The 19,428-nt window shown below is 34.4% G+C and overlaps 1 protein-coding gene across 1 annotated transcript in view; it reads right to left on the bottom strand.

Moving 5' to 3' along the window:
- The window catches only part of LOC145268956 (uncharacterized), a 223,755-nt gene that overhangs the window by 88,681 nt on the left and 115,646 nt on the right, over window positions 1-19,428 (bottom strand). The gene's annotated exons all lie outside the window — the stretch shown is intronic.

Here is a 19,428-nt window from a genome sequence, read left to right on the forward strand (position 1 = left end):
ATAGTTTAGCAATGCACACACCTGCATTCCCGGTAAAGGCATCAACATGCTCATCCAATTTTTGATAATCCATCACGGGTCGAATTTTGGTTTTAGTCCGTTGCTCAATAACATGAGCAGAATTAATCCTTTGGGTGGGCCTAAACGTGCTTGTGGATATGGTATTAACAAACCGTTATCAATCCATGTCTGAAGTTGTTCTTCATATGCAGCCCGATTCTTGGAATGATATTGTATAACTGATCTGGTGATTCAATCATGATCCATTTCCAACTCGTAGTCCAGGCCCTTGCTTTGTCATCAAACGTAGCAGAGAAGTCCTTTTCCTCAATAGAAATAGCTGCACAAACTTCTTTCCCTCTACTAAGTGTTATACCTCCGGCTGCTGTAATCATGACATGTATAGCTCTTATTGCATCAATTCCAAGTAATAAGTCGTATCCAAAGGGTTTTTCCTGCATCACCAAGATGTTAACTTCAGCTGTGTCACCTTTCTCAGTGCAGATAATGACAGTCCCTATACCACAACATGCTTGGGATAAGCCATTAATGGTCATGATCGCAAGTTGTTGCTTCCTCCATGTTCGACAGCGATTTGTGCTAACTATAGACAGGGAACATCCCATGTCTACAAGTGCTGAACATTGCATATCATTAATTTTGATGCTGACAACAGGCAATGCTGCGTACATTGTTTGGCAAGGGGTAAAGGTGGTGACAGTACCTTGTCCCCGATTTCATTTCCCGAACAGTTGCAGGATATGTGACCCAACTCATTGCAGCGATAACATTGTAAGGTTTTGTGTGTTGATAAACATTCATTGTGCAACTTTGACTCTGGCACTCCTTAGCAAAATGGTTAGGACCCCCACATTTATAGCAGACAGGGCTCTCACACTTAGCGTTAGCTGGGAGAGAATCCACATTGTCTCCATAAGGTTTAGAGTCTGCACGACTAGTGCCGGCTTCTTCTGTGATTGGTTCTGGTTCCCTAAGGATGTTTCACATTCGAGCCAATAACTCATCTGTTATTAATCTGTCGATATGTGACGATGCTCGCAAAAGTTTGACATCTCAGGTAAGCCCATCAAAAAGGTACAGCTTAACATTTTTTCATTGACACCACCAAACGATGCTGATAATTTCCATAAATCAGCTAAGTCAACATCCACCGTTTCATTAGGATGTAGTCGCCGGGTTATGAACTGTTGCCATGCAACAAAAAGATTTGTACCAAATGTTGTATACAAGCTCTGCTTAATTTCTTCCCAGTCAGAGTTGCTGGTACACTGCATAGGCCCCTATAATTAACCTCAACGCAATGACTGTTGCTGGATCTTTTATTTTGCACAATTTGCAAATATGCTCAGCCTTCTCAACCCATATGTCAACAGACGACTCAGCAGTAGATCCAGAAAATTCCGACATTTTAATACCGGATAATGTCGAATCTGTCCATTTTTTTTGTTTTTAGTCACCACTTATCAAAGTTACTTGAAAATAAAAAAAACAATGCCAAGAAAGATTATAAAATGAAAAGGGGGGATGTTAAAACGTCATCTTGTTGATACAACGCAGGAAAGTCCTTTTTTCCTTTCTTTCCTCAACTTGCAACAACTCCTTGTGTATTTCATATTATCTTTCACCATTTGTTCTCGGTCTCAGTCCAACAAGAAAACAACACTCAACCCTCATGTTTTAGAATCTGTCTTGCTTACCAATTGTGTATATATGCAAATTAATGGTATACGTTCACCAATGTGCAACCTACAAAATTATGCTTGTCTTTTCTAAATTTTCTATATTTTTTGTCATCGTTTTACAGGCTAAGCAAACATGATGATTTCTATTAGAAAAAAGATCATAAGAGAAAAGAAAAAAAAAAGAACATCATGAAAGAAAGGAAAAGAAAACAAAAAACATTGATACTTCTGCAGTTTAAATCCTGTTTTTTCATGAATCTCACTTGGCAACACATGGAAAATACAGAGTGAGCTTATTCACTGAGAAACTGGCAAAAAGAGATGCGAATAAGCAGATGACATCAAAATGGAAGAAAAAAAAAGAAAAAAAGGGAAGAATTTCATTACACTTCAAGGAACAAGTCTTTATTATTGTGACAAGGAAGGAAAATGAAATGCTTTCCTTCAACCAGCAGAAACTGCTATCCCTAAGGAAATAGTCATTCTCAGGATGCCACAAGTTACTCACCCCCTAAAGTGTACCCCTAACCTCCCACAATAAATGTCAAATATATTAAAAAAAAAAAAGAAAAAACGCATTTTCAGAATTAAATTTTTTGCAGAAAATGCATTTACTAAGAAAAAAGAAAAAAAATACCGTCGTCAGCTGCTTATAAAAAAAAAAAAAAAAACTTTTCTTTGGAAAAAAACTAAAATACAAAACAAATACACCTTTTCTTTGAATACAAAAGTTTTACGAAAAAATATATCTCCAAAAAATTTAGAAAAAAAATTTATCAATGTTGCTGGGTTTGAAGAGTTGTCTCCATCTGACAGTTTGAAGAGTTGTCTCTATCTGACAGTTTGAAGAGTTGTCTCCATCTGACAGTTTGAAGAGTTGTCTCCATCTGACAGTTTGAAGAGTTGTCTCCATCTGACAGTTTGAAGAGTTGTCTCCATCTGACAGTTTGAAGAGTTGTCTCCATCTGACAGTTTGAAGAGTTGTCTCCATCTGACAGTTTGAAGAGTTGTCTCCATCTGACAGTTTGAAGAGTTGTCTCCATCTGACAGTTCTAGATTTCTGCTTATTTTAGTAATGTAAGGACTGAAGTGATGATTACGGCTATGACAACAGAATATTACCATTGTTTTAACTCTCGAGTATATATCCAACACAATTAGTCACCTGATATCCACATCACTCTATATAAAAGCATATCAACGGATACACACTCGAGAGTCAAAACAATGAAAAGAATATGCTGATGTCCTAGCCCAAGTGATGATGCGGGTTTTTAGGATTGGGTACTCGAAGTTGATTGACTGCTTTTATAAAAGCATGTGTATGTTTTTTTTTATAAAAACGCATGCATGTGACATGTCTTTTTCTCTTTATGTTGTAAACATGTAAAATAAACAGACGGGTCTTTCTGTATCTCTTTGTATGTAAAAAGGCTAAAAGAATGTTAATTTGTTTTCTTTCGTCATCTTTGATATAACTTCTAGCATGAACTCATTTAGGGAAGAAAGGTACGTTTTGTTTATTTACTTCATAATTAACTTAATTAACCCAACACTTTGTTCCTTAAAACAACACAAATCAATGTGATCTGGTTGTCCCAGTGAAGACTTGCCAGCAAAGAGTGTTTATTCTGAAAGACATTCTTAACATGAGGGGACTGGGGGTGTTTATTCCGAAAGCCGTTCTTAAGATGGGGGAGATTGGGGGTAATACCTCTAAAAAGCAACTCTATGCAGGTAAGTTTTCAGTGTAACAACCAGAGCATTGACCCAAAACAAATTTTTTCATTCATTAATAAAAATAAGGAAAAAAAAAGAAAAAAAAAGAAAGAAAAAAATGCAAAAAAACTTGTTCAGTAATTCAAAGAAACAAAATTTATTACAAAAAACACCAGCTGATAATAAAAAAAAATAAAACAGTAAATTTTATGAATATTTTGCTTTTTTTTTGTATTGACTTAATTTCCTCGGTATAATCCAGCGGTTTTTGTTGGGTGAGACTCCTAGAAAAACAGGGTTTAAACTGCAGAAGTACCAGAACATTATGAAAGAAAGAAAAAAGGTGTCGCTTCATATAATAATTAGTTTGTGAATCTGTGAAAAACAGTGCAAAGCAACGAGAACACTTCACTTTGTGAGAACCAAAATAAACACAGACTTTTGATAAAAGTCATGTTGAAACCAGAAACATCATATCTCTTAGGTATGACAGAAGATGTGTGCACAGTTGTTGCAGCGTGCATGTTACCCCATGAGGACAGAATACAGCATCAGATTATCCTGAGGACAATGAATATTACTCAAGAATCGTGAATTTCATTTACTCAAGGAAGGCCCAAGGCTTGAATAATATTTCAAGCATCACAAATTTGATATATTCAAGTAAGGCCATGTTATTCAAGTGTCCTGAATTCAAAGCATCCAGGGAAGGTATCATGACGTTATGCACTTATGCAATTGATCATCTGAGGACTTTATCAATCTGGATGTACCATTAGGGAAAAGGTTGGTGAAGAAATTGTTTTGTTTTTTTTGCTTAATCTCTGTACTTTTATCTGTTGGTTGGAAAACTTGTTGGACTGATTTCCTTCTGACAATATAACTTGAACTTTTAATGACTTTAAAATTGGCACATCTCAGCATAGATGGCAACTTCCACTTTGACAGTATTGGAATTATTTTTTTTTTTATTTTCTTCTTCAAAGATGTAATATGGGATTGTGCCCTGTAATCCTGAACTTTGATTGACCCTCCTTTATCATCACCATTGGGCTTTATTATTTCTTTTTTTCTTCATTATTTGATTTATTTTATAAAAAATAAAAACCAATAAAAAAAATTATAAAATACATGTTTGTCTTCAGATCAGTGTTCTTGTTCCATTTACCTCCACCTACTATTTGTGCATGCCTCTATTTATATACCATTAGCACTTTGTCATGACTCCGTTATTAGCCCATAGACTGTTCGGTGTCATTTAGAGACCCCCCCCCTCCATCTTTCAGATGATATGGAGAGAGCCGAACGGCACCAGTAAAATCCCTACTTATCTTTGTGCAGATTTCTAAGTGAAAATGTAATAATACACATGGATGCATGTCCATACAAGCATGCATGTGTGTCTGTACATGTTACATGTTTAAAAATGAGTGTTGAATGTGAAATAACCACGTAAAAATAATACAACAACTAAATGGAATGTTTAACCAATTTATTTACAAGTTACAATTGACTTTATGATATTTTTAACCACTGGATGTGTGACGATAATCTCTCGGTTTTGAAGCATGTGTTTTCATCTCAAAGTATCATAGCGGACTCCCCTTCCTTTTCGAATCCAAGGGTGATCATTCTTTTCTCTGTCTAAGGGAGATAACTGATATTTTAGGCTAATCCTAACATCTGATTTTTTAGATTAACCTTAACATCTCTCCATTTAAGTATTCAGCTGTAGCGAGCACTCTTGGGGTTAACTTGGAGGTGTCTTACTTTAGTGAGATGGTGCTGTAGGGTCTTTCATTTCATTGTTTGGATAGGAAGTGATGGAGATGGCAGTCTGAATATGTCCATTAACAGGTTGAATGGAATGGTTGGAGTGCTGTCAACTAGGTTGCTTCCTGTGTATCTGAAATATATTTGGTTTTTGTGCTGTACCCAGAATTCGACATTGTAAAGAAATTGTCCTTTTGTTTTGTGAATAATGCTAGGTACCCAGTTCCAAACACTGGTGTGCCAACTGGAAATGAGTCTTTGTTAGGGCCTGGTTGTTACTTTTGTCATTAGGGTCTTAACGCATCCAATATGTTTCGAAGTGATTCTGCTTGTGACAGACCATTTTTCACTGCTCCATTCGATACAAAAAGAGGAAAGTATGTAAGATCTCACCTGTTGTTCCTTCCCCCCTCACTTTGAGTAGTGCCTGTTTAAACGTGTCCACAAACCATTCGGCTTGTCCGTTCAATTTAGGGTGATAGGGTGGTGACTGGACGTGCATTATGCTCCATGATTTACGGCATTGCTGGAATGACCCAGACGTGATTTGTTGCCTAAGACTAAAGTCTTGGACAAGCCGTATTGACATTTGAGTATTGTTATCGTAGACTGCATGTCAGTCTGTTGCATTGGAAAAATTTCTGGCCATTTGGAATGGGCATCTACAACCACAAGAAAACTAAGGCCATTGATCAGCCTGGCAAAATCTACATGTATTCTGGACCATGGTTGCTTTGGATATATCCAATGGTAATCCACAATCTGAGGTGGATTCTTCTGTGCTTCCATACACTGATACAATGTTTCACAGTGCATTCAATATCTGTGTCTATGTTAAGCCAATGAACCACACTGTGGGATATCAATTTCATTCAGTTAATGCCTGGATGCCCCGAATTTAGTTGTCTAAAAACTACTTACCTGAGCTTAATGGGAACCACAACCCGATCTGCAAACATTAGATAACCATCAATGACTGAAAGAGAGCCACTGCTGTGTTTGAACTGTTATAGGTCTCCTGTGAGGCTGGGAGGCCATGAATGTGGAAAAATCTGCACAATTTTTGAATCATTGGATCTTGCTGTGTTTCTTCTTTTATGTCTATCCTTGTCACAGGAATTTTTACAACAAAAATCAGGGCTTCTTTTACAACTTAACTATAATTTGGTTTAGCAGGCATTAGGGATCTCACTAATGCATGATAGCCTTTTCAGTTCTATCTATGAATATATGTAAGATCACTGCTCCCACACCATAGTGGCAGGTATTGGATAGCTGCCACATTCGCAGGATCTGGATAACGACCTTGATAATTGAAGATAAATCCCAAATATTTTACGGAAGGCAACTAAAAATGGCATTTTTAGGATGGAGTTGAAAACCAAAGTCTTGAATGTGGGTTAAGATTGCCAATTCTTTCTGTCAAATGTTGGATTGCTTGACAATAATGATGTCATCTAAATACGCAGCTGCACCTTCTATGCCAGTGAGCATTGTGTTCATGATCTGCTGATATATTACAGGAGCTGTTATTACCCCAGAAGATAACCGAGTGAATTGGAAAGAGTCCACAGTGTGTGTTGATGGTAAGCAGTTCCTTGGAGGTTACTGCTACTTCAATTTGCAGATAAACCTCTGTGAGGTCCACTTTTGCAAAGCAGGTGCCACCATTAAGTATGGTGTAAAGATCATCTGGGATTGGCAATGGATGTTGGTGATCCTCTAGTGTTACAGTGAAACTAGTGAAAAGTCTGCGCACAACCAAATTGAACTATCGGCTTTCTTTACTACTACAATGGGTGTTGCCCACCGTATGTCACCGGTATGATGATCTTTATTTCTTCCAGTGGTTTTGGTTCCTGATTCACTAGTGGCAATTCAGCATATGGCACTGGGCGTTTGGGGCAAGACCGTCTTAAAAGACAAGATGGCCGGTGGGCAAAAATAATTTAATCTGCTGACGTCATCACAGATAGTCCCTTTACCGGTGTCAAGCAACCAACTGTTGTCACCGGTAGATATCGTAACGTATTGTAATATTTCTTTTTTTATTAAAATGCCTTCACGGTGCATCGTTCCAAATTGCAGAGGAAATTATCGTAAAGGACCGAAAGTTACAGCATTTTCATTTCCGAAAGATAAAGAATTATCTTGTCTATGGATTAATGCAGTAAAAAGAAAAGATTTTACACCATCTCCATTCAGCAAAGTAAGTTTTAACGTGCCCCCCTGTATTTAACACGATGTAACTATAATTTAATTCAAGATTATCATCCTAAGTTTTTTACCATTCAAAAGAAGAAGCTTCAAATAAATTGCTAATATTAAAAAAAATTTTTTTACAGCATACAAAACTAATGAAAATTCGAGACAACATCGACTCTTTAAAACACGTTCTTTTGAAGAAACGATTTTTTAAGCTGTTGACACACATGTTTTAAAAATCTAGCAAATATTAATTTTCCTGAAATTTTTCAATATTTAAAAATAAATTATGCCGGCTGATAAAATTTTTAAACTTTTTTTAAAGCTAGAAAGATAAAATTTAAAAAATACTTATTTATATATATATATATATGAAACTAAACTAAAAAAAAAACGCGCGTTCACTCGTGGTGTTACAATTCATATTATTAACGTATTTTAACAAACTGAAAATATGGATATAAAAAAATGATTTTGCATGTTATTTTTGTTATGTGGTGAAATAATCTTAAATAAGAAACATGATTTTTTCTTTAGGTTAATTATTTTTTTACTTCATGAATTTATTAATGTTTTAAAAAAATGGTTAAATATGAAGAATAACTCCACCTTCGAGAATTCCTTTAAAATTACCACTTTTATAAGTTTTCGGGTGCGCTGAAAACGAAAATAACATTTAAAATTAAGGCAAATGAGGATTTTCTAAGATATCTTTAAAAAAAAAAAAAAAAAACTACTTGTTTCCTGGAATTTTAAAGGATTTTCCGAGGGTAAATAGTGGCCACAAAGTGGATGGTCAGTTTACGTTAAATTATTATAGAAAAGTGATCCCCCACTTTTTTAACTAACATTTCTTGGAAACTACTCGTTTGCCTTAATTTTAAATGTTATTTTCGTTTACAGCGACTTCAAAAATCTATAAAATTAGGAATTATAAAGGAATTTTCCAAGGTGAAGTAATTTTTCATATTTACCAAAAACTGTTTATGACTATTTTAGTCAACAACAACAAAAAAAAGTTCATTAATAATTATTTTTCTATCTTATCGTTTTTTTGTCATGTAATTTTGGGTTTGTATTACTGTACACATAGATTCGAAAAAGTTGTCAAAAAACAAATATATAACAAATAAATGTTATCAAAGGCAAGATAAGTTACTTTTCTACCAAACTGGATATATTTTTTGTGTTTTTATTCAATGTAACATGTTTATTCAGCTCGAAAAACATACAGTGTTTACTGATGTATTGGAAAATTCAAGATGGCGTTTGATTCTCTCCTTAACACGGTAAGTTTGGGAAAATGTGTTATAAATAAAAACCCAGATAAAATACTGTTAAAAACTCGCTCAATATATGTTACCGTGACATAGGTTGACATATATGCGGCGGGTTTTTAATAGTATTTTGTATAGTTTTTTATTTATAACATCTTTTCCCAAACTTACCGTGTTAAAGAGAGAATCAGACGCCATCTTGAATTTTCCAATACATCGGTAAACACTGTATGTTTTTCGAGCTGAATAAATATGTTACATTGAATAAAAACACAAAAAAATATATCCAGTTTGATAGAAAAGTAACTTATCTTACCTTTGATAACATTTATTTGTTATATATTTGTTTTTTGACAACTTTTTCGAATCTATGTGTACAATAATACAAACCCGTAATTTTTGTAAAAGTCAAACATATGGTACGGTTTTCTTTTAGATTATTTCTTTAGGTATGTGAACTTCATTTTCAACCTGAAGACATACGGCGAGAGATTGATGAGAGATTTGATGAAAAAACCGGAAAGTCAATTACTGCTAAATTAAAAAATCCATGTCTTAGAGATGGTGCTAGTCCTAGAATACTACTAAACTGTCCCTCCTATTTATCATCATCAACCACTTTTAGAGAGTCCCCTAACGCAAAGAAAATGCGTTTAGAAAACTCTGCCCTTAAGCGTGCCTTATGTGAAAGTGTTGCTGACGAGTTAGAGTTACAAAAACGTAACACTTTCCATAGCATCGATGATTTGGAAACAAAATTGAACTTCCTAAATAAAAATTATTGGACTTTTATTAGGCAGGAAAATACTATTATGATATATCATATATACAGATGCCCATGCCCAAAGATAAAAATGTCCCTTGTAATTGAATCGGACTTGGTCGTTGCAGTATTCTGCAATGATGTTAAAATGAGTTCTATAGGAGAGTATAAGGTTCCTAAACATGTAACCGATAAAAATACTCTACAGATTTTGATGGAAAATATGAAAAAAATGGACATCGAAGAACAGCAAACCAAAACGTCAAATACAATTTCTTTATTAAAATTAATCTTGTCATTTTTGTTATTAGTACAAGATGAGTCATTCAAATATGTCAATTCAATTAAATTCATTTATGAACAAATAAATATAATGACAATGAATAAGGTTAATTATTCAAGTGAAATGATGATATTCTCTTCTTTATTATATAACTGCTCCCCTAGAGGGTACAGACTGTTAAGAGACACTAAAAATGTGATTTTACCATGTTATTCAACTATCAGGAGATTAACCTTATCAATGTCTATGAATCCTGTAATTGAACAACATGATAACAATTTCCTCATGTATATTAAAAATAAATTCAAGTTACTAATGCCGAAAGACACCACAGTATCTTTACTTATTGATGAAATACATCTCAAACCTTATCTTGATTATAAAGGTGGTAATATTGTTGGTTTAGCTAACAACAGCAATGAACCTGCCACAAGTGCATTTGCTTTTATGCTTAGCAGTGTATTCTCACAATATAAGGAGCTGAGAACTTATTTGACATAATCAAACGTTTAATAATTGGCTTAGAGGAGATAGGCTTTAGAGTATTATGTGTTATAACAGATAATAATGCAATAAATAAAAAAGCCATGGCTTTCTTTTGTAGCCCAGCAAAGCTTTCAATTGTATATCCACATCCATTTATAACGTCTAGACCTCTTTTTTTCTTATTCGACTCAGTACATATACTAAAATGCATTAGAAACAATTGGCTTGGCCAAAAAGATGAAAGTAAATGCATGATGTTCCCAAAGTTTTGTTATAATGGAAATCATGAATTGGATAACATCCAAAATGTTCCATTTTCTAGTTTGCATAAACTTTATGCGATAGAATCTTAATCGCTTTTAAAATATTGTTATAAGTTGACTGCAAAGGCCCTTTCTCCCACTACTTTTGAAAGGCAAAATGTTAATTTGGTTTTGCAAATTTTCAACGAATATACTATTCAAGGTTTGCTAACCTTAGGCAAACAGGAATGCTTGCCAAATTATGCAGAAATCGCAGAATACATACAAATATTTTATTTTTGGTGGACAATACTGAATGTGAAAACACCAAATAAAGGTTTTCAGCTTCGTAATAAATATGCAAATCCACTTACATTAAATGGTGATAATTACAGATTTCTCTCTATGTTCTGTGACTGGTTAGAAACTTGGAATAGCATACCTGGAAGAACTGGTAAGTTAACAAAGGAAACATATACTGCTTTGCACCATACAACTTACGCAATTTTAGAATTAACTAAATATTGCATTAGAGAACTGAACATGGTGTATATATTACCAGGAAAGTTTCAGACAGATAACCTTGAAGCAAGGTTTGGCCAGTATCGGCAACTTAGCGGGGATCAGTATAATATATCGATACGTCAAGTGTATGAATGTGAAAAAAAACTTAGAATGTTATCAGTTTTAAAATTGAGCTTACCACTTAATAACCAAACTATTGATTTGAAGAATTTACAAGAAACTAACTGGGATGAAATGACAACAGAACAACAGTTAGATGTTTATAAATTTAACATAGATGTAACAGAAGATGATATTAATCGGTGCAAAGCAGTACTTCCTGTTATATTATACTTAGCAGGCTATTGCTGTCATGCAGTTTTTAAAAAATTGAAATGCAATAGTTGCAAAAACTTAATATCTGGGAGAGATACTATTGAAGAAATAGCTGAAATAAACAGCTACTTTCAGGGATTAACAGAGGTTCTCTGTTATACCCAAATGATACAACTAATAATTTTGTGTTATATAATTATATAGTCATAAATAAACTTACCAAATGCGATTCTTTCTTTCATTCTATTCATCAAAGAAAATTAGCCATGTATATAACCTTAAATATTTTGGCTGATCAACATCTTTTATTTAATGTTGACTCGTGTGATGAGGGTCACCCTATACAACAAATTGAAAAAATGCTCATATGGAGTTCTTCGAATTCCTTCATAAATAATTTTTGTCGCAAGGAGAATGACAACATTAATAAAAAAAAAAAAAATTTCAGAAAAATTCAAACTTTTAATTCCACAACGGATTTTTATAATGTCTGATGTATTTAATATTTGAAATATTTCTGCATTAGTAACTTTGTTTATACTAACATTATTTGTTTGATTTTAATTTTAATTTATCGTTTGTTCTTCAGTTAAACTAATTTATTGTTCGTTTTTCAGTTAAACTAATTCATCGTCCGTTTTTCAGTTAAACTAATTCATCGTTCATTTTTCAGTTAAACTAATTCATCGTTTGTTTTTCAGTTTTGATTTAAAAAAATATTTTTCAAATGATTTAAAAAATATTCATTTCGATTTAAAAAAAAATTCATTTCGATTTTTAAAAATATTGTTTTTTTTGATTGTGGTTCATTTTGATTAAAAAATATTCATTTTGATTTAAAAAAATATTGTTCATTTTGATTAAAAAATATTCATTTTGATTAAAAAATATTCATTTTGATTAAAAAAAAATTCATTTTGATTAAAAAAAAATTCATTTTGATTTTAAAAAAATTCATTTAAAAAATATTTTAAAAATTCATTTAAAAAATATTGTTCATTTTGATTAAAAAAATATTCATTTTGATTAAAAAAATAGTTTAATTTTGATATTTGTCTATTGTCTTAACTCATATCAAATGTTTTGCTTGTGTTCTGCTTCAAATATTCATAATCTTACATGCATAATTTTCATTTAATTATCTCTATATAAATAAAATGAACTCATTTTTTCCCCGTCGGATTTTGACCTTAATAGGATTAAAAATCAAGATATTCCATGCAAATATAATATGCACAAATGGCAGAACAATATCTGAGGTGTGTTATAGGCTTATTATTTCTCAAATTCCTCGATAATCTTAGATTTCTATACTTTTTCTGCTGAGAAGTCACGGCCAAAATCGGTTAAGATCAATGGAAGTGGTAAAATATTTTCTCTCTAATAAATTCCTCCTCCCCCTGCCACCACTTAACACCGTTTGGGGATCGTTCACAAGGAACAGTTGAGAAGAGAACACCGGTTTGGCTTCGTAGTTCTTTCATGTGAAGTTATTTAAAATCACTAAACTAAGCTGCAGTGCTCTGTGGCGTAGTGGTTAGTGTGCTGGACAATTCACATTATACTTTCACGTTCGCGCCGACCTACCGTAGTCGTTTTTTTTTTTTTTTTTTTTCCTAAACAACTGGAATGGACTTTTCTTGGTGGCCGAACTGTTAACGTTGCAGATGTTTTTTTTTTTTTGTTTTTTTTTCACACTTTATTTTCCTACTTCCGGGTTTGATCCTTCCTACTTACCTACCATAACATTTTTTAAAACTCCCCCCCCCATCCCGGAAACAAACACTCGGGCAACGCCGGGTACCCTCGCTAGTATTAAATAAACTTCAAGTTTACTACAAATCAAATCGTGTTCCTTCACTTTTTTAAAATGTAATTTATAAGTAATTAAAGAACGCATTCTAATCTTTAAAATCTATAATACAACAAAATATTCAATTGCTTATAATACTTAAAAAAACAACTTGTGTTTTTTTTATTATTTTTTTATTATTAATATTAGATGAGTTTCAGTATAAATCATCGTGTTCTTTCTTTATTTTAATCCAATTTTGAAGTTTTGTAACGCTGTCTGTAAAAATTACTGTTCATTATTGACAGTCAAGAGTTCCACATATCTTGCTTGTTGGGACCTCGGCGATGACGTCATTTTTTCAGCTGGCCGGCCATCTTTATAACGAAGGCCACGGTTTGGGGCGAAACACAGGTTTAGCAGATTGTTTAAGGGACAGTGTAGCTTTTGCCTGAGTGCAGCGTTCCAAGTTGTTATTACAAACTGGAGAAATTGTTTAATAATATCTTTGGTTTGGTTGATAATGTTGTTCTGAAGTGATAAACTGGATGCCATCTTACATATCCGATTGAGTGGAACATTGAGAAGACTCAGCAGCTAAATAAAGTCAAATCCCAGTAAATGATTTTTCGAGTTTGCTATGTATATGTTACCTGATGCTGTTTTGTCTTTCATTTTAATGGCAGCTGGTAGTTCACCCGTGATGTGGACACAGTCCTCCGAAGCACTCTGTGCTACATGATTTGTTGGTGTCAATAAAGATTGGCCTATGTTTCCCATAGTGATTGTGATATAAGTGCAATGTTGGAGGCCGTGTCTACTTGAAGCTGAACAAGATGGCAATTCAACTGTACTGCCACAAATTTTCGATTTGATTTGGGGTTAGGGAGGAAGATTGTCACCAGACTGTTTGTATTTGTTATGTTATGATGTTTGCGCCTCTTATGCAAGGTTTGTTTACTCTGTGTTGGTCTTTCTCCTAGTGGGGTGCAGACTCCTCCTTTATGACCCTATCCATTGCAGCTGCGACAGCGGTGTGTCTTGAGAACACAGTTCCATACAAAATGCCAGCTGCCACAATTCCAGCAAGTGAATGGGAGCTTGATAGATGTTGATATCAGCGAAGTGGGATATTGTTTGTGCACAGTGTTAACCGTGGAAGCTGTTGATGGTTGCACTATAGTTGAATCATGCTTTAAATTAATGAGACGGTATTCCACAGCAACTTGTAAAGTTATGTCTGGATTCTGCTCTATTTTTGACAAAATCCGTGTATGAATATCTGCGTCCGCTGCCGACCTCAAACCTCACACAAAAATTAAATATTTGAATTGAGCATCTGTGATGAAAGTTATTTTTAACCGCTCACATTCTCTGTTGATACGTTGAGAAATCAGTTGACTCGCATTTCGCTATGTTAAGACAATTGAAACGTATATTAAATAACAAAATTTGGTCACCGAATATTTGTCTCAGAATTTTCACAGTCTCGTCGAAAGCGTAGTCACGTGGATGTTTAGGCAGTATATAATTTGTATACCGGTCGTGTTCTGACGATCCAAGCTTACGTAACAAAAGTCTTACTTTCTAGTCATCAGCTTGTTCTTTGAATTGCATGCGAAAAAGGTCCTCAAAGCGTGGAAACCACGTACAGAATGTCAATTTAGTTGGTGGGTCATAATGGAATTCAGTGATAGATCGTGCAATTGATTCTGCCGATGTTGTAAGCTTTGTTTCTGAGAGCACTGACAGAAGTGTTGAAAATCTCTCTGAAAATAACTCCATCTAAAGTAATTGTTATTGCATTAATTGTTGAATGGTCCATTTTTTTGTAAATGTCGAGTAGAATGTTAATTCATTTTTTATTTTGATAAAAAATGTCTGGTAAGAAACTGCGTTGGTTCGCACGTGTGTACCTAAAAACCAAATAATCCTCGTCGCCAACTGTTACGTGTTTAAAAATGAGTGTTGAATGCGAAATAACCACGTAAAAATGATACAACAACTAAATGGAATATTTAACAGATTTATTTACAAGTTACAATTGACCTTATGACGTTTTTAACCACTGGATGTGTGACGATAACTCTCTTGGTTTTGAAGCATGTTTTTTTGTCTCAAAGTGTCATGGCGAACCCCCCTTCCTTTTCCAATCCAAGGGTGATCACTTTTTTCTCTGTCTAAGAGACATAACTCGTTTTTTTTTTTAGGTTAATGCTGGGCAATACCAAATTGTCGTACTTAGCAGGCCCATGGGGGAGGGTAGTCATGTGACGATTGCATATTGACACTGGTAAGAAGTTCTAGGCATACGTAGAGATAAGATTTTTCTTGTTTCAAGATAATAAAAAGATTAACTGTCAATATTGAATGGAAATGACAAATGTAGACAAACTTGGCAAATCAGCCACATGCCTTACATTGAAAAAAGAATTTAAGACAAGCTTTGTTTTTCATTGCTGATCATAAGAATTTGAGCATGGTAGACGCATATTGAATGAAAGACCACCCTAGCTGGTATGATAACCAAATTTTTTTGGATGAAAGAGAGAGAAAAGGAAATAAATTTATGAAGGAGAGAGAGAAAAGGATTTCAGAAGAAAGAAAAAGAAAGGCATAGAAAAAAAAGGAAGAAAGACTAACCTCAGATAGTTGGCAGGGGAGATATTGTTTTTTCTTAAAATTAGAAGCCAAAAGGTGAAGAGTCTTTTGCCACTCATTTTTTGAAAGAGAGCGTCTGCTCTCATCACTGATTGAAGCCTGCATTTTCCTCCTGACTAAAGATGTACATCTCTACTCTGTGAATTCGAAGAATTCAAAAGTTAGTTTTGAAATCCTAAGTGCAAGAAAGCAATTTGAACTTTGATTTAATCTGATTTGATCTGGCATCCCGAAAATAATCTGTTTACTTAAATAGAGAGCGGCCTTTTTACATCATTTATATATGGAATTGTTCTGCAAAAATGTTTTTGTTTATAAGAAAATGAGTTTTCATTAATTGTCGATTGTCTATTTATTTTGAGAGTAACCAGATCTATTCTGATACGCATTCTGCTGCTGAGAGAAGTGAAATATTAGCCGTCACTAAAGCACCTATGAAGGAAGAACTCAACCACGCCTGACAACAAATGGTCAGCCAATGTGTAAAGGTATTGCCACATGGTCTTAGGGTCATGCACATTTAGTGTGCTCAGGACATTAGAGTGGTAATTTCCAATGACCAGTGAGTGTTTGGTTAAATTTTGTAGGGTTCATCACAAGATAAAGTTAAACGTATACCTACTGGAACTTAGGGTTAGTGCACATCCGTCTTGCCCGTGTGTTCGGCCCACTCCCAGAAGCATTGCATATACATATGATTGCTTCTTCTTGACAGAAGTTTGCAATCTCTAATATAGGAGCAAGGGTATCACCTTGTTTTACACTGTTACCAACTGATAGACAGAAACCCATTAAAATTCACTTGGACTTTCATATTATGGTGTAACTGCTGAAGCATCTCCACAAAACTTGTAGGACAGCCTAGTTTTTCAAGAATCTTCCAAACTGTACTACAATTAATGATATCAAAAGCTTTTGTCAGATTGATAAAAATTTGGTACAATAACACATGCTGTTCTATTTTTCCATTAGTTGTCATGCAGAGAATATCATGTCCATTGTATCGTGGCCAGATCTAAAACAATATTGATTCTCTGGGATGATAGGACAAATCCATTTTAGCAAACGATTTAACAGAATTTTTGCCAAAACCTTTCCCATTGTTTCAAGTAATGCATCTATAAAAAAAAAATCACCTTTCCTTAACAAAGTGGAATCATTATTGCATCGATTCAATTTTTAGGAACAGCATTACCATTCCAAACAGCAAGGATGAGTGCATGGATTGCATGGGTAATACTATCTCTTCCAAACAATTTAACAGGTATCAAGTCCTTTATCTCTTTAATTGTGCTTTTTGTCTTATCGATGCTGGAATCAATTATCTCCTCAATGCCCTATTTTTGAGATCATTTTTTTAGAGCGATTATCAAATAGATCTCTAGAAATATTCTCTCCATCACTCAATGTTGAAAAAGGTAGAACCATCTATTGATTTCATTGTTGGAGGCTGTGCGTCAAAAGTATGATTTTATTATACATAGTTTTTGAATCTTTGTGGTCATAATCTGTCTGTCATGTCCGCTTACATTTTGGTCCACCACTTGTTCTTCATTTGACGTGTCTCATGCTGGATGTTTAATTCTAATTCTTTATAAGATTTTTCACAGTTACCGAGTTAGTGCATTTGAACACAGAAATATCTCATAAAGCCTTGTTTATCTCTTCCAAAAGATGATTGTAGAATCATTTGCATCAAATGTTTTGTTTTCTTAAAGCCAAGAACTTTAGTTCCTTTGCTACATACTTGTGACTTAAATCCTAAGTTCCATCAAATGTGATATTAATAAATGAAGCCTTAAGAGTTTTACACCTTTCCTTACTTTGTAATTTTGGAAACATTGATGCGCTTAGGAATTTTAACTATAATGGCTCGAACCTTTTTCCTTATACACAACTTCAGTTTTGCACGAACAAGTCTGATCAGTGCCAAAGTCTGCAACCTGCAGAACTCTTACACATATCCTGAAGATCATGCTTAAGCATCTAGAATGTGCCAGTGTTTTGATTCATGTTACCTTGTGAATGCATTTTTGCTGGTAAAAGGTATTGCATACTGCAAGCCCTATTTTGACATCTTGACTACTATTCAAAGTAGGGGCATATGCTGAGATCACTGATGCATAACAATCACAAGGTAAAGATACCCTCAATGACATGATCCAATCACTAATTCTACAAGGTTGTTCTGTGATGTGATCTTTGTCCTGATAGTAAAACCAACACCTCCTTCCCTTTTTACTCCTTTGGGTTTTCCTTTCCAAAAAAATGTATACCCTGCACTTTTTTTAGTAAGTTTATCTTCAGCATTAAAATAAGTCTCCGATAGAGCAGCAATATTCATGTTATATCTAGGTAATTCCCTAGCAACAATAGCTGTTCTCCATTCAGGATTAATCGACTCTTTAGTATCAAGAAGTGCCCTTACATTATAGATCGTAATATTCATTTTAATTTTATTTTCAGTATAAATCTCATTACTTTTTCTTTTGTTTCTCTCACAGAAATGAACAATGGTCAGCCACAGGAAGCGAACCAGATGAAAGAAGGAACAGATGATTTTTAAGTTATCTTTTCTAGACCTCCCATGATCTGGGTGAGTAGCACAGTTCCTCAAAATGGCTGCTCAATCACAAAAAGCCACACTAAAGCTAGTTCCTGTCCCTCAAAACTAACAGAGATGGTAACATGTTAAGCTGTAAAACTATGACTGAGGTCGGTGAGTGCTGGAGAGGTAGGAAAATGACAAAGTATAAATGGAAAAAGAAAAGGAAGTAGGTTTTGTGAGTACCAAAAGGACTTGGGTAGGAATTTATTCTTAACACAGACAAAGAGAAATATGGGTAGGTTTAATTCCGGGTGTGATAAATGACCAGGTGACCAAATGACCGATAGGCAAAGAACAATTGAAACAACATCTGACAAAGGGGAGATGTAGTCAGTCATACGTTTAGTTAGTTGAGGCCTGAACTCTGAGGTGGACTGTTGGATTTTGGATACGGCCAAGAGCAGTTGGTCGCTCAGAAGTTCTCCAAGTGAGACCAGGAAATGACGTCAATAGATGCACATGGCCTCGACAGTAGATATAAATATGGATGTCAGCATGTAGAGGGCAGTTTTACACTTACTCATATTCTAACCAATCTATATAAGTGAAGCATCAGCATCCGTGTTTTTCCTGTGTTTATTTTATTTTTCTACTTCTGGACCAGTATATGTCCACATTGATGGTCATCAGTGAGGAAATGATGATACGGTCATAAAAAATGTAAGAAGATGAATGAAAAATCCACAGCACACAATACCAGCTTGTCGATGGGGCAATGTTGGGTCACAATACCAGCTTATTGCAGATTTGTGACTGTATACTTGCAACTTATTAGGTCTGTACACATCACTATGATTTGTGACGATATCTGTACAAAATAAGACTTCATTGATAAATGCTTGCCCGACAGATATCACTCTCTCGGCATCCACACTCAGTATCCAATGATAAGCAAGATAACTTTTTTGAGTGTCCTTCTCACTTATCAAAAGTTACTTTCAGTCACAGAGGTCAGGCCACCACTAGCTGTCATAAAGACTATACTGGACAAACGCATCATGGATTTAAACATGAAAATGGAATGTAACATTTCATAGATACTTATTCATGCTGATACAACATATAATAATCTGACA

The sequence above is a fragment of the Euprymna scolopes genome, chromosome 4, assembly GCF_053919585.1.
Source record: "Euprymna scolopes isolate OS-2025 chromosome 4, ASM5391958v1, whole genome shotgun sequence".
Classification (NCBI taxonomy): Eukaryota; Metazoa; Mollusca; class Cephalopoda; order Sepiida; family Sepiolidae; genus Euprymna; species Euprymna scolopes.